The 14,145-nt window shown below is 53.8% G+C and overlaps 1 protein-coding gene across 4 annotated transcripts in view; it reads left to right on the top strand.

Annotated features, from left to right (window-relative positions):
- The window catches only part of Arhgap8 (Rho GTPase activating protein 8), a 63,039-nt gene that overhangs the window by 1,318 nt on the left and 47,576 nt on the right, over nt 1–14,145 (top strand). Inside the window, exon 1 of one of the 4 annotated variants that reach the window (XM_004845419.4) lies at nt 4,256–4,369. The exons of the other annotated variants lie outside the window; for them this stretch is intronic. The gene's annotated coding sequence lies outside the window, so the exon portion shown is untranslated. Of the gene's footprint in view, nt 1–4,255; nt 4,370–14,145 lie in introns of those variants that run through there. 4 annotated transcript variants of the gene reach the window in all.

The raw sequence follows: 14,145 nt of genomic DNA, 5'->3' as shown, positions 1-14,145 counted from the left end.
GAAAGGTGACCAGTGAGACTGAAGTCTGGGGACTCAGCGGCCGGTGGCATTTGCTAGGCCACGCCCCGCTGGTCTCGGGCGCCCCGTGAACCAGTGAGGTTCAAGGGGGACAGTGAGGAGCTCAGGTCACCCTGGAGGTCCCTGACCCTAGTCTCTTTCACTACATTGGAAATCCACCCCTCTCTCCTACCCCACTCTCCTGTCACTGATGAGAAACGGAGGCACAGGGAGTCCAAGGGGGAGGAAGCTGCAGAAGCGAGGAGGGCCGGTTTCCAAGCAGGTCACTTTCCTGCTTGAGCAGTGGCCTCCTCACCTGTAAAAGGACCTGCTGGCTGACCTTCCCAGCCTGGGATGGCCGCCGTCCTTAGCCATCACCAAGCCCTCCCCGGTGCCGATCGCCCCTTCCAACGTCACACCTGGCTCCCTGGCAGGGACCATTTTGTCCACTTTTACAGATGAGGTGCCTGAGGCATGAGGGCATCACATAGCCAGCTGTCTGTGGCCACAGTGTCTACCCCCTGCACCCCGGGTCAGCTGGCTGTTTGGTATTAAGTTGGAGACGTTTCAAATTCTCATGAAGATAGAAAGCTGATGTTTTCCATTTTTTCCCAGATAAATTAGCTCCTCCGTTCTTTTTTTTTTTGGTACCGGGGATCTATTTCGGGACCTTGAGCTTGCGAAGCAGGTGCCGAGCCACTGAGCTAAATCCCCAGCAGCTCTTCCTTTCAATTCTTTGATTCAATTCGGCACCCAAGGGAGATACACTGTGCACATCCAGGGACTTCCCAGGCCCCCAGGGATCCTTGTAAGGGGAGCCCTCCTGGTGGGGTGGCCTTGAAGATGGCCTTGAAGATGCCTTTCGGGGGCTGGGCCACAGATAGGCACCATGCTCTTGTGTCCTGTCCCAGCGTCTCTCCCTGGGGTCTCCTTGGAACTTCTGGCAGCAGATTCTGTCCAGTTTTCTGGGTCCCTGATGGTAAACGATCTGGCTGAGTGACTCCCAAGCTGCCTCTCTGGCTCCCTGATTTCTCTCCTCATGAATGGGCACCATTAGCTAACAGCTTGTCACAGAGCCCTGGGGAGTGAAGTTAGGGCTCAGCAGTCTGCGCAGGGGGTCACAGGCGGGTAGGGCAGCCCTACCCCCTGCCTGGTGATTGTGTAACTCCGAGTCACTGGTCATCCACTCTGCGGTTTGGTCTCCTCGTCCCTAAGTCGGGACAATGCTAAACCTCCTCACAGGATCACTGCCGAGGTAAATGAGCTCTTGTGCAAGTGCGGGTCCTGTTCTCAGGTGCAGGGCCTGCCCCTTTGAGAGCACCAGCATTTGTTGGTTATTCCCTGTGCCTCTATGTTGGGTCCATCTTCCGACTGGAGGCAGCGAGGCATGAATTTTGGTGCAGCCTGTCGCACCCCACCCCACCCCCACGCTGGGGACCAAGCAGTTCCTTCTGTGGCTCCGTCAGTCAGAAGAAACTGGTTGGGGAGGTGAGGCATCCAGAAGCTCGCAGGGGGGACTACCTGTCCCTCCTTCCTTGCTGAGCAGCTGGTGGGAACTGGGCGCGGGCTGGTAAGGCGCTGGGCTGCAGGTCTGTGGGTTTGTTTCTGCAGGAGGATGAACTCCTGGGGCAGTGGGGGGCTCCAAGATGCCTCTCTTGGGGCTTATGGGAAGTAGAAGTCCAGAGCTGGGGGTGGTGCTCTTATGTTGCGCTTTATAGAGAGGGTTTGTTTGTTTAGCGTTTTTTAAAGTTTTGGAGAATTTCAGATGATGGCCGGAAGCAGGATGCATAATGCAACCCGGCACCCCCCCAAGCCACCACACACCCCACTGCTCACCCCTTCCTGCCACTCCCTTTAGAGCATTTTAGAGCAATTACCAGACCTCACACTCCCTGCACAGTGCAGCCGGGATCCTGTTTTGTTTTTTAATTATTTCCCTCAGCTTTAGTAAGGAGTAATTGGAAAATAAACATTGTACCTATTTACAGGATATAATGTGATGTTTTGATAAGGAGGGCCTGGTGAAATGGCTAGATCAAGCTTGAGACAGAGAGAGAGAGAGAGAGAGAGAGAGAGAGAGAGAGAGAGAGAGAGAGAACTGAAATTGATGCTGTGTAGCCCAGGCTGGGCTTGACCTTTTTTTTTTCCCCGGTACAGGGAATTGAACTCAGGACCTTGCCCTTGCCAGGCAGGTGAGGTGGCAGTGAGCTAAATCCCTGGTCGCTGAGCTAAATCCTCAGCCCCTGAGCTTGAACTTTTAATCCTCCTGCCTCAGCCTCCTGAGGGCTGGAAATACAGGCCTTTGCCACTATGCCCAGCTTTAATCTGCCTTTTGAAACTCTCCTAAGCTATGACCTCCTCTCCTGTCTATTTCCCCATCCACGTGGCAGGTACCACACACAGTTGGGATGTGCCAGTCACCGGTGGCTTGATTCAGTCCTGGTCACAGCCTCAGGCGTGGGAGGGTAGGGCTTGTGCCCATTTCCTGGGTGCATACCTGGGAGGTATGAGGTGGGTCACAGAAGGTCTCAGAACAGGTCCTCATCCCAAGAGACTAGGTGGCCTGCAGCACTTTCTTTTCTGGTGACACTGGGGCAAAGTCTTCATCGGCCCGGACCAGGTGCAGCCGGATCTTTCTGTAAAGAGGAGTCTGCAGGTCCCAGGTGAGCTGATTAGGCCCCAAGGATGCTCCTTCAGTTCTCAAAGAGGCCAGGTTTGCATTCAGCCAAAATTGAGAATTGGAGCTTGGCCAAAAATGACAAAACCTACTTTGGCAGGAAGAAAGTACAGTGGCACATGCAAAGGCCCTGGGGCAGGAGCAGATGATGCGTCTGAGGGTCAGAGGTAGTAAAACAAGGTTCTTGGAGTGCAGCTGGGCCAGGGACCAGTCTTTCAGGGGCCTATCAGGCTTGCTTTTGTCTCCAGAGCTACAGGAAGCCCCGGATGTGGAGAGGGTTGTTGTGGTAGGGGGATAAGGATGGGGAGGGGTCTGGGCCTGAGATCAGGGCTTGGGAATGGAAACAGACCTTGGGCAGGAGAAGGGGAACAAGAGCTCTGAGTACGGCTGGTGGAGACTGAGCCAGAGGCCCCACTGTGTCCACTGGGGCCAGAGAAAGGGTGGGCAGGACGGTGGGCATGAGCAGCCCCGGATGTGGGGTGAGACCGGGCCAGGCCGGATCCTGTAGCCCCTGCCAAGCCCCTTCTCGTGCCGCCAATCTGGGTATGAGTCGGGCATGTCAGGGCATGCACGGTGTTGGGGACAAGGACACACAGGCACCTTCTGGAGACTGGGGAGGGCCGTGGTGGTGCTGACAGCAGCTGAGTCCTGGGGAGGCCCTGTCCCCCCCTGGCAGAGGGCGCAGGGGCATCAGAACATCTTGTAATTAACAGCAATCCAAGCTCTGGGAAGGTCTGAGGATGGTGGGGAGATCAGATATGGCTTGGTCAAGGCTCGCAGAGGCCTTCGCTGTGGGCTGCTGGACCTTCAGGGTGGCTGTGAGTTGGCTGCAGCCACTTCTGCATGCAAAGCTGTGTGAACAAGCTTCTCCTGTGGGTGCTCTGGAGATCAGGACCTTCCCTTCCAGAAGCGCCTGGTGCTTGGGGGCTTGAATGAACCCAAGCCAGTGGCCAGGGAAATTGTCATGTGCCAATTGGCTGGGTGCATCCCCAGACATACCTTTGAGAGGGGTGATAGGATCGTTCGGGCTATCAGGCCAGCTCTGGAGCAGTGTGTGCGTGTGTGCATGTGCGTGTGTGTGTGTATGTTCAGTGCCTTGCAGGTTTGACGTGCCCACCTGAGCAAGCGCCTGGGGACAAGGACTCTGAGGGGACAGGGCTGGTCTTTGTGCACCCAGAGGCTGGGCAGAAGCCCCAAGTTGTGACATCGGTCTCTATGACAGCCACAGGAGAATCGGTGGCCCTAGCAGCTTTAGAGAACCCTGTGGCCTTTCAGAGTGCCCAGCCCTCGGGCCTGTGATGAGCTCATGCAGTGGCCCCTTTGAGTGTCTCACCCAGGTGTTGTTCCCCCCACGCCTCTGGGGCTCCCATCCCACACCTGCCCCAGTGGTGCACAGGTGTTGTCCACCAGCACTGGGGACCTCATGAAAAAAGCATGAAAACTGCTTGTTGTGGGGTCTGCCAGGGCACCCTGCCCTCCCAGCTAGGGGTCCCAGGAATTAGGGGCCCTGGGAAGCCCCTTTCTCCCAGCCCTCGAGGCTCAGGCCGGGTGATGTGTGACCCTCCCCTGTCCCCAGGGCCCTCTGTCCGACACTCAATCCAGAGCAGAGAGCGGGTGCTGAGACCACCCAGCTCTTCCTGTGTGCACCCTGCACGTTGAACTTGCTGCTCTCCGCTCGCTGCTCATCTGCCCGAGGTAAGGAGGTGTTAATTTGTAGTGAAAGCATTAAGATAATTGCTGTGAGGGTCTATTTGTGTAATGTGCAAATATATTTTTACAGCAACAAACCATTTTGCTATGAATTATAAATAGAGCAGTTGGGTGATTTGAAATCTGTTTTGCATAACGTGCACAGTACAGGCTCTGAAGCATGGCTCCAAGAGGCCTGCAGTCAGCCCCACCTCACAGGTCCCTAGTGGTGGAGGCTCCTGGGCCCCTGCGCCAGGCACAGGGCACAGGGGTGCCAATGAGAGCCCAAAGTGAGCGCAGGCAGTGTGAGTTCTGGTGGGGTGAGGCAGACTGGGGATGGTGGAGCTTCAGCCCAGAAAAAGGTTCATTTCTGGCGTGTGGTTATTGTCACTCTGAGCACCCCAGGGGTCCCATCTGTGCCAGGCCCTGTACTGGGCTCTCAGGTGCTGTGTGATCAAGTCCTGTCAGGTGCTCCCTCCTCATGAAACTTTAAGCTGCTAGGGCACCAATGGAAACATGAGCCAGTGAATGGCGAGATAAGAGTCTGCTCCTTCCTGGCTGAGCTGTTAGAGGGGGCCCCAGGTGCCAGGTTTCAGGGTAGAGAGGGAGACTTCTGAGCAGAGATCAGGAGGACGCAGAGTGAGCCTGCAGGTGGGGGCTGTGGTGTGATTTAAAAATCTATACTTGGGCACTGGGGTGTCTGTGGCTCAGTAGTAGAGCACTTTTCTAGTATGTACAAGGTCCTGGTTCCAGCCCCAGCACCACAAATATGCGAGGGGTGATCAAACATACAGTAAAGGTTTAAATTTAAAAATACAGTAAAAGATACACAGCCATGAATCCCCCTCACTTCCAAGACACTTAGCCCATCATTCTTGCTACTTTCTGAAGCAGTTCTGGAAGTCCTCTTTCGTGAGTGTCTTTTATGAGGTGTGATCAAAAACTGTGGTGACTGCAGCAGCTGAGTGCCAGCCAACAGTGTCCTGAAAACCTGACACTGCGTCTTCATCCACCGTATTCATCAGATATGACACCATGTAAACTCAAAATACCATGAAAGAGAAATGTTCTGAATCGATTCAGGACATGGAGGCAGCCATAACAGTGCAACTACTGGAGCCCTTTGGGCCACACTTGGGTTTATGTTAGTATGGTGACTCAGGGTGCCCCTAGGTAGCTTCAGACTGCTGCTCTCTCCGAGGAACAGCCCATTATTGGGCTGGGACCTTCTTGGGGCCTTCACTAATTGGATGAGGGCCTTGCACTGTACCCAAAGTCACCTGATTTAATGCTAATCCCATCCACAAACACCTCCATTGAGGCTGATTCGTACCAAGCACCTGGACATCTGTCCCCCCAGCCAGGCTGACTCATGAAAGGGTCGGTCACAGGCCAGCGGGAGCAACCTCACCCTGGTGCAGGGGCAGCTCCAGGACCCTGTGGTGTGATTATAAAATCTATATTTGGGCACTGGGGTCTCTGTGGCTTGGTAGTAGAGTACTTGTCTAGCACAAGGTCCTGGGTTCCAGCCCCAGCACCACAAATATATGAGAGGTGATCAAACATAGAGTGAGGCCAGTCTGGGCAGCCCTGCCTGGGCTCCTGCAGGGACAGGACCTCGGCCCCCGGGAGCTCCTGGGCCCCCCTGTAGCACAGGCTTCCTTCTGGCGCCTGGCCAGGCTTCCCCACTGTGGGGTCTGGAAGGGAGATGAAGGGTTGCTGCCTCTGGTCTAAGCCCACAGGGCATCTCCGAGAGACAGCCTCACTTTGCTCCCCACAGAGGACTTCAGGGAAGGGGTGCTGGGGTGTCCCCTGTGCACCCCCTCTACCCAATGCCGCGGCAGGGCCTGGAGGACGTGCGGCACGCTCATGCCAAGTGAACAAACCTCAAAACAAAGAGCCCAGTCTGTGATTTCTGAGATAGGCCATCTGGGCAAAAGGTTGTGAGTTTGTGAAGGAGAAAGGAGTCACTGTCCTTGTGTCTGGCTGCAGCAGAGCCTGGGGGAAAACACAGTCTTCCAGCCTCAGAGGTCATGGCTCCTTGGCCCGTGGCTGGTGTGTGGTCCCAGGGGTGGCAGCTGCAGTGCTACTGGGGTGTTTCATTTTTGGGGAGCAGAGGGACTATACAGAGAGGGGAGATTGTCACAGTGGTTCACCCCAATAGGCAGTGTCTCCTGCAAGGCCTTGAGCCAAGAAGGCCACCTGGCTGCTACCCTGTATCTCCACCTGGGACCTGGAGCCCCAGAAGTTTGCTTTCAAGGTGTTTGGTGACCTGAGATGGGTTTATACTGAAGTGAGTCCTTGGTGAAGGCCACGGGAAGGGCTCTGGGAGCGCTGGGGAGGGCAGGGTTGGAGGCTGAGTGGTGGAACCCAGGCTACAATGGGGCCCAGAGATGTAGGGAGTGGGGACAGGGCCTTCCCCAAAAGGGGGGCCTCCTCTGCCTGTCTTGGGGTTTGTTTGTCTTACGTTTTTTTTTTTTTTTTTTGAGAGAGGTGGTACTGGGGATTGAGTCCAGGGCCTTTGCACCAAGCTACATCTCTAGCCCCTTTTTTTAGTTTTTACTTTTCAACAGGGTCTTGCCAAGTCACTCGGTTGCCCGGGGTGGGCTCCAACTCTCTACCTTGCTGCCTCAGCGTCCCGGAGTGCTGAGATTATAGGCCTGCACCACCATACCCGGCTCATCCTGAGGTTTAAGTGGACTGACAGGTGGCAGCGAGCTCCCCCCATGCCTCGGGCCAGAAGCCACCCTCATCACCCCTTGCTAGGCTGCCAGGGCTTGCTGGGTGGCCAAGGGGCCCATGACTGAGTACATGAAGTTCCCGCCTCACCCAGCTTCCGTCCCCTGCACCTTCATCCCGACTGTGGACCTGGAGACTTCGGGCTTCTGCTCCTTTCGCACCAAGCAGGGCTGTGTCACCCTAGGACCTACCAGTCCCTGGTGAGCTGCTCCCAGCTTGGAGAAGGCTGGATTAGGAGGAGATGCTGGCTCCCAACCTGGAGGGGGGGCCCAGTGAGGCCCAGGGGGGGACATTGGGCCTCCCCTGCCTGGCACTCGGTTTCCCCCACTCTGCCAGGGAAGTGAACCTGATCTGGAGTTTGTACCTGGCATTTTCAGACTCCTGCGCCCTCCATGGTGAGGTGACCATGGAAATTGGGGTGCAGCCCGGGAGGCTGGGGCACAGGGCAAGTCGCCCTGTGAAATACTGTGGGTGGTTGGAGGACTGATGGAGAATCAAGTGTCACACCAGGAGGCTCACAGGTGCAGGATGGAGGGACTGGGACATGTACGCATGTGTGTGTGCATGCATGTGCGTGTGTGTGCACCTGCCACCTGTTTGGCCCCCTCCCTGCCCTCTGGCCTTTGCCCTGCTGTCCTCCCTCCCCATTCTGGGCCCCCTCCTGACCCTCTGCCCAGGGATCTCCTGGCAGCATAACCCTGGCATCCCTGGGGACTTGGCACCGAGTCATGGAGCAGCAGGGAGGGTTTCTGCCTCATCTCCCCATCCAGAGGGTCAAAGCCCTGGGCCGAGGCAGCCAGGGTCCAGCAGGGAGCGGAGCCCGAGCGGGCAGATCACTGGAGGGTTGAGGGGGAGCAGGGCACAGTTCTCAGGGAACAGACACTGTGCACCCCGCTGGACCCAGGGACCGCCTTTAAGGACAGTGTCATTGGGAAGAAAGTTCCAGAGAGAGCACTGGAGGGACAAAGTGTAGCACAGGGGAACTCTCAGAAGCCAAAATCAAGTCTAGGCCAACCTGCACCAAGGTAGAAGAGAGCAGAGCAGACAGAGGTGGGGGTGACGGAGGTGACCTGGGACTTGGTGCGGGATCTGGGCAGGCGCCTAGGCCTCAGGAGCCTGGCTTCCCTTCTCCGATACGCGGTGCGGGTCCTCATCAGGCCACACGAGTTGGGTGGGGGCTGCCTCCTCCTATCTCTTCTCCCTCCACCACTGCTTCTATGAGAATTGTTCACACTATAGCAACATTTAAGAAACATCACTGCTTGGCCTCATGATGCCTGCCTGTAATCCCAGCCCTCTGGGAGGCTGAGGCAGGAGGATTGAAAGTTGGAGCCCAGCTCGGACAATTTAGTGACTTAGAATGACCCTGTCTCAAAATAAAATAAAAATGAAGAGGGCTGGGGATGTAGCTAAATGCAAAGGCTCTGGTTCAATCCCCGGTACTCGCAAAGAAACGAGTAAGGTCACACACTTAACTCCTTAAATTGATTCCGAATCGGCAGCATTTGCTCTTCCATGAATGCCTCCTTCCTGTCTCCCCTGAGCTGCTGCAGAATAACTGGCCGCCCTCTCCTTTCCTGTGGATATTTTAGGGTGCGTCTCCTGAACACAGTGCCCTCCCCCCAGTTCCATCTCCAGTGACTCCCTATTGTCACCAGCTGTCCAGGCCTCCTGCCTGCGTGCGCCTTGCCCAGGTGTGTTTGGGCCGCTGGTTATAACCAGAACCCCCTGAGGTCCAAAGAACTTCCCTCTCTTTTTCCTCAACAACATCAAACCAGGCCAGCTCCCTGTGGAATGAATGTCTCTTGTTCTAGATTTTGTTTTGTTTTGTTTTGACTTGATTTGTTTTTGAGACAGGGTCTCACTGTGTAGCCCAGGTTGGCCTCGAACTCACAGCAATCCTCCTGCCTCAGCCTCTCGAGTGCTGGGATGGTAGGCATGCGCCACCACTCCTGGCTTCTTGTTCTCGATTTATCTCCTGTCTCCTCAGCCAAGATGTCATCTGTCTTTTTCTTGGATACCCTTGGGGTCTTCCCTGTGAACTAAATATTAGTGCCAGAGGCTGAATTAGACTCAAGTTTAACCTTTCCGGCAAGAATTCTTCATCAGCCAACGTCTTTCCAGTCAGAACAGGCAGGGTGCACAGGAAGGGGCAGCTGAAGCTGGGTTGTCCCATGGTCCCATGCAGATCTTGCTGGCTTACTGAGGTGGTTTTTGACCTTCTGTCCCTGAGGTGTGTTCTTCCCTTTTCGGCCTGGATGGAACCCAGGTGGGGCGAGGTGAGGACCAGCCCTGGGGACTCTGACACCTACCCGCAGGCTCTGCCTGAAACTCTCCTTGAAAAGCAGCTGAGCACACGGGTGTGTAACTGTGGACATTTTATTCTGCTACCTGGGTCTCCACGTCTCTTTGCTGATGCCACAACGTCTCGACTGCCGTTGCTTTATAGTAGGTTTGAAATCGGAAAATCTTTCAAGTCTCTTCTTTCTTTTTCGAAATTACCTTTGCTGTTCTAGGTGCTTCTTAGGTCCAAATACATTTTGGAATCAGTTTGGCAGTTTCTATGAAAAAGCCTGCTGAGGTTTTCTTTGGAACTGTGTTTGATTCTGTGGATCAGTTTGAGGAGAATTGACATTTTTTTTTTTGGTCCCAGGGATCGAACTTGGGCCTTTGTGCTTGTGAGGCAGGCAGCAGAGAATTGACATTTTTAACGTGTCGTTATCTTTTAATCCATGAGTATGCCATATTTCACCATGATTCAGGCCCCTTTAATTTTGTTCAGTAATGTTTTGTTGTCACTTTTTTGAGATTAGGCAACTCGTTTCTTTTATCCCCAAGTATTTTATAGTTTTGGTGCTATTGTTGATGGATTTTAAATTTTTAATTGCCAGTGTGTTCATCATTTGCATTTAGGGTATATTGGTTTTATTTACTTATTTATTTTGGGTGGTACTGGAATTGAACCCAGGGCCTTCATACTGAGCTATATCCCAGCCCTTCTCTTATTTTTAATTTTGAGACAAGATCTCACTAAATTATTAAATTGCCCAGGCTGGGCTGGAAACTCTCAATCTACCTCCGCCTCCCAGAATGCTGAGAGTATAGGTGTGCACCATCTCACTCAGCTAAAATGTAACTAATTTTTACATATTGGCTTTTTTTCCTTTTTTATTTTATTTTTTTGGTACCAGGGATCGAACTTGGGACCTTGCACTTGCGAGGCAGGTGCCAGAACCACTGAGCTAAATCCCCGGCCCTTTCCTATTATTTTTACCTTCTTTATTGGTTCAAGTACCTCTTTTGTAGATTGCTTAGGATTTTCTACTTAGCTATGTTATCTATAAGAAAAGTTTGACTTATCTTTCTTACACCTGTATGCTTTTTATTGATTGCAGTAAGAGGCCTTGAGTATAATGTTGCCTAAAAAAGGTGAAAGCAACCTTCATTGTTCTGAAAGCCTTCAGTCTTCCACCGCCGAGTAGAATGTTCCTATAGATTTCTTGTAGTTGCTCTTTATTAGGTTTTAAAAATTCTATTCTTGATTTTGCTAGTTTTTATTATGCATGAGTCTTGAATTTTGTCCAGTCTTTTTTTTCTGAGTTAATTGGGATGCTTTTTTCCACTTGTCTGTCTGTATCTGTGGTGAACTACCTTGATTTTTTGTTTGTTTTTTGAGAGAGGGCCTCACTATGTAGTTCAGGCTGACCTTGAAGTCACAGCAGTCCTCCTGCCTCACCCTCTCCGGTGCTGGGATTACAGGCATACACCACCATGCCTGGCCTTTGACTAGCTTCTTTATTGCTGTTTCTCAATAATTTGACGGAGAAGTATTTTAAAACAGAAATTGCAGGAGGAGGCGGTCTCTTGGGGCAGCATGCATAACCAAAGGCAGAAAGTGCTCTAAGGGCCAGGGATGTAGCTCAGTGGCACCACACCTGCCTCACAAGCGCAAGGTCCTGGGTTTGATCCCTGGTACCCCAAAAAAAGAAAGAAAGAAAGAAAGTGCTCTAAACAGTTCTGTCCCTCAGCACCTACATCTTCAACGTCTGATGCGCCATATAAACTGGCTCGAGTTTACAGCTCAGCAAGGTGGCCAGGGTCCAGCTGCCCGGATGTTGGCTTCTGCTGGACGTGGCTATTTCTCTCCTCGAAGCCTCTGTGGGTGCACGCTGGGCATAGCCATAGCCTGGCTGTCTGCAAACACCACGTTTCCCTGACCTTTGGACAACCCTAAAAGGGTGGCAGAACCATGAGGGTCCCTACTCTAAATCAGAGGGAAATATTTAGTATCTGAACTCTGTGTGTGTGTGTGTGTGTGTGTGATCAAACCCAGACCTTTTGCTTTGAGCTACATCCCTGCTCCTTTTTAAATATTTTTATTTTGAGACAGGATCTCACTAAGTCACTAACTTCCCCAGATGGGACTCAAACTTGTGATCCTCCTGCCTCAGCCTCTCAGAGTGCTGGGATGACAGGTGTGCACCACTATGCCTGGCTCACAAATCTTTTTTTTTTTTAATCAGTTAATCCCTATCCCATAGTTGCTTTTGATTTTGGGAAAAATCAGCTTCCTTGGCAACACGAGGGCTCATTCTCTCGCCCACAAGGGGCCCTGTCTTGCATTTGCTGTGTTTTAACCTGGGCCTTCTCTCCTCCTGAAACCAGCAGCCCCTTATTCTGGCTGCTCTGTTCCTGGGTGGGTAAATCGAGGGTAAGGAAGTCACCCCCAGATTCTAAGTGCCAGCTGCCAAGTTTTGAGTCTGAAACTTTCAGGAACTTCCTGTCATCTGAAGATGTCACAAAAGCAAGCTGTTTGTGCAATCTGCAGCTCGTTACGATGGTGACCTCGCAGTGGCGATTCAGTGACCCTGTCAATCCTTTGAGTATGGGGGCCTACGAAGGCCACATTCCCTAAATGCCATTTGTTCTATGTGAAAGCCATAAACCGCTTCCTGTGTTCACCCACCCCACCGTGTAGTCCAGGCTCCTGTGACCCCTGGTGCCCACTGCCCGGCCCCACAGTGCTCGGTGCAACCCAGCCCTCCCGGACCTGCCCCAGTGCTGAGCTGTGAGACCAGTACTGCTCCCTGCACCGTGTGGAGCCCATGCGTGACCTGATGTGTGCAGTTGCCTCCCAAGGCAGTGAGCTCTGTGCAGAGCCGGGAGCCTGGGTCAGGGAAAGAGGTCATTTTCCCCCCGGTGGGCACTTTCCTGTGCTCTCCCCCGGTCTGGCCACCCAGTCTTTAGTGAGCACTGGTATTGTTACCATTGTGTAGGTGGGAAGCAGAGCTCGGGGACAGACCAACCCACCTGCGCCACAGCACCAGCCCTGATTCATCTCTGCGCCCCTTTGGCTGCTGCCACAGACCCAGCCATCTCCGCAGGAAAGTCTCAGGCTGGGAGCGTGTGTTGAGGTGGCCTGGCCCAGGCTGCACTGTGCTCTGCTGCTAACTCCCCTGCAGGACCCTGCACCTGTCTCGGGTTTGAAACGTTCTCCCTCATCGCCAGCTTGGAGCAAGTCCCAGTGAACAATTTGAGGTTCAGATCCCGCAATCTGATCGCCACAGCCCTTTGCCTCCACCAGGTGTTAATTTAATTAAAAGCTGCCGTGACCAATTTCCTCTGGACAGAACTCAGGCTCAGCCCCGCAGTGGCTGCTGTCCTCGGGCCCATCTCTTCTCTCCTTGCTCCTTCCCACAGCTCCGATGCTCACTTGACCGCACCGCCTGACGCTGCCGTGCCCCTTTCCTCCTGGAAGGGCGTCAGTGGCCAATTTAGGAATGGGTTCCAGGCTCAGGTGCCTGTGCCCTGGGAAGGAAGGTGAGGCAGTGGAAACAAGGACCTCAGTTCCGTTTCCCCCTTACCAGGTCCTCCCGCCATGAACCCCATGTTGAGAGGGGGCTTTGGGCCTGGGTGGAGCTCGGCGGGAGGCGCTTGCCCTGTGTGTCTGCCGCTGATTCGAGATGAGCCCAGGAGGTTTCTGGACTTGGTTTGGGATCCTCAATTGTGCAGCCCCTGTGAGTCATCTAACAAACAGGCGTGAATAGACTGTGGACCTGCTCGGTCCTTCCTGAACATCTTAGCTTTAATGCACAGTGTGGCCTGGCAAGGAGGTGGTGCCTAACTACAGCAATGGTGAGTGAACTGAGGCATGGGGTGCCGGGCTTGCACAGAGCTGCCTAAACACTGGGGAGACATGAGAGCAGGCTGAGGGACACCCACCCCTGACCAGCCTTGTGACCTTGACCTTGGGCTGCCAGCTTCCTTTACTTGTTGGACCTCGGCTTTCTCATCTTTAAAATGGGGACAATCGTGGATCAGGGGCCGCACACTTGAAAAGGATGTTGTGAGCCGTGGCACCCAAGCATAAATAAGAGTTTCCGTGCCCGGCCTGTGATGTAGGCTCATGGCTTTGGAGAGGACACGGCGAGGTGAAAGATGGCCCGTTTCTCTTCTGTTCCTCGGGGCAGTGGGATGCAGAGGGCTCATCTTTGAAGGAGAGCCCAACACAGGCTCTCCTGTGTATATGGAGGTGTGGGGGACCCGGAGAAGCTGGAGGTGAGAACCTGGAGGAGGAACAGTGGCCTGGCACTGGCACGTTGGGGACCGGAAGGGCGGGTGGGGGTCATCATGCTGGAGCTCCATGTGGGGGCAGGGATCCCTGGAGAATTACAGCCTCTCACCCTCTCCATGGGCCAGATCTTCCAGAACTGGAGAGAGGGTGGGGCGGCCAGCCAGGGGTCATGGGCACAGAGGGGGACTGTCTCATTCCTCACCAGGCCCCAGTCCACCTCCCCAAGTCCACCCAGATGCTGCATGGGCTGAGCAAGTTGATCCGAAGTGTGCATGGGATCTGATGGTAACTTCCGAGTGCCAGGGCAGGAGCTGCAGGGGAAGGTGCAGAAATAAAGCTCATAGCAGTCAGGGCGGACTTTCTCCTTTGATATCGCTGTCACATGTTATTTACTGTTTAGAAACAAACTGTGGAGTAGAGAGAAGCTGGGGGAGAGGAGCACTGAAACGCAGTGAAACGGAGGGAGCCA

Source organism: Heterocephalus glaber, unplaced genomic scaffold, assembly GCF_053883595.1.
Source record: "Heterocephalus glaber isolate CG9 unplaced genomic scaffold, H.glaber_assembly_v1.0 deba00001444, whole genome shotgun sequence".
Taxonomy (NCBI): Eukaryota; Metazoa; Chordata; class Mammalia; order Rodentia; family Bathyergidae; genus Heterocephalus; species Heterocephalus glaber.
Note: the sequence above shows the minus strand (reverse complement) of the source record. Positions and strands in the feature narration are given on the sequence as shown.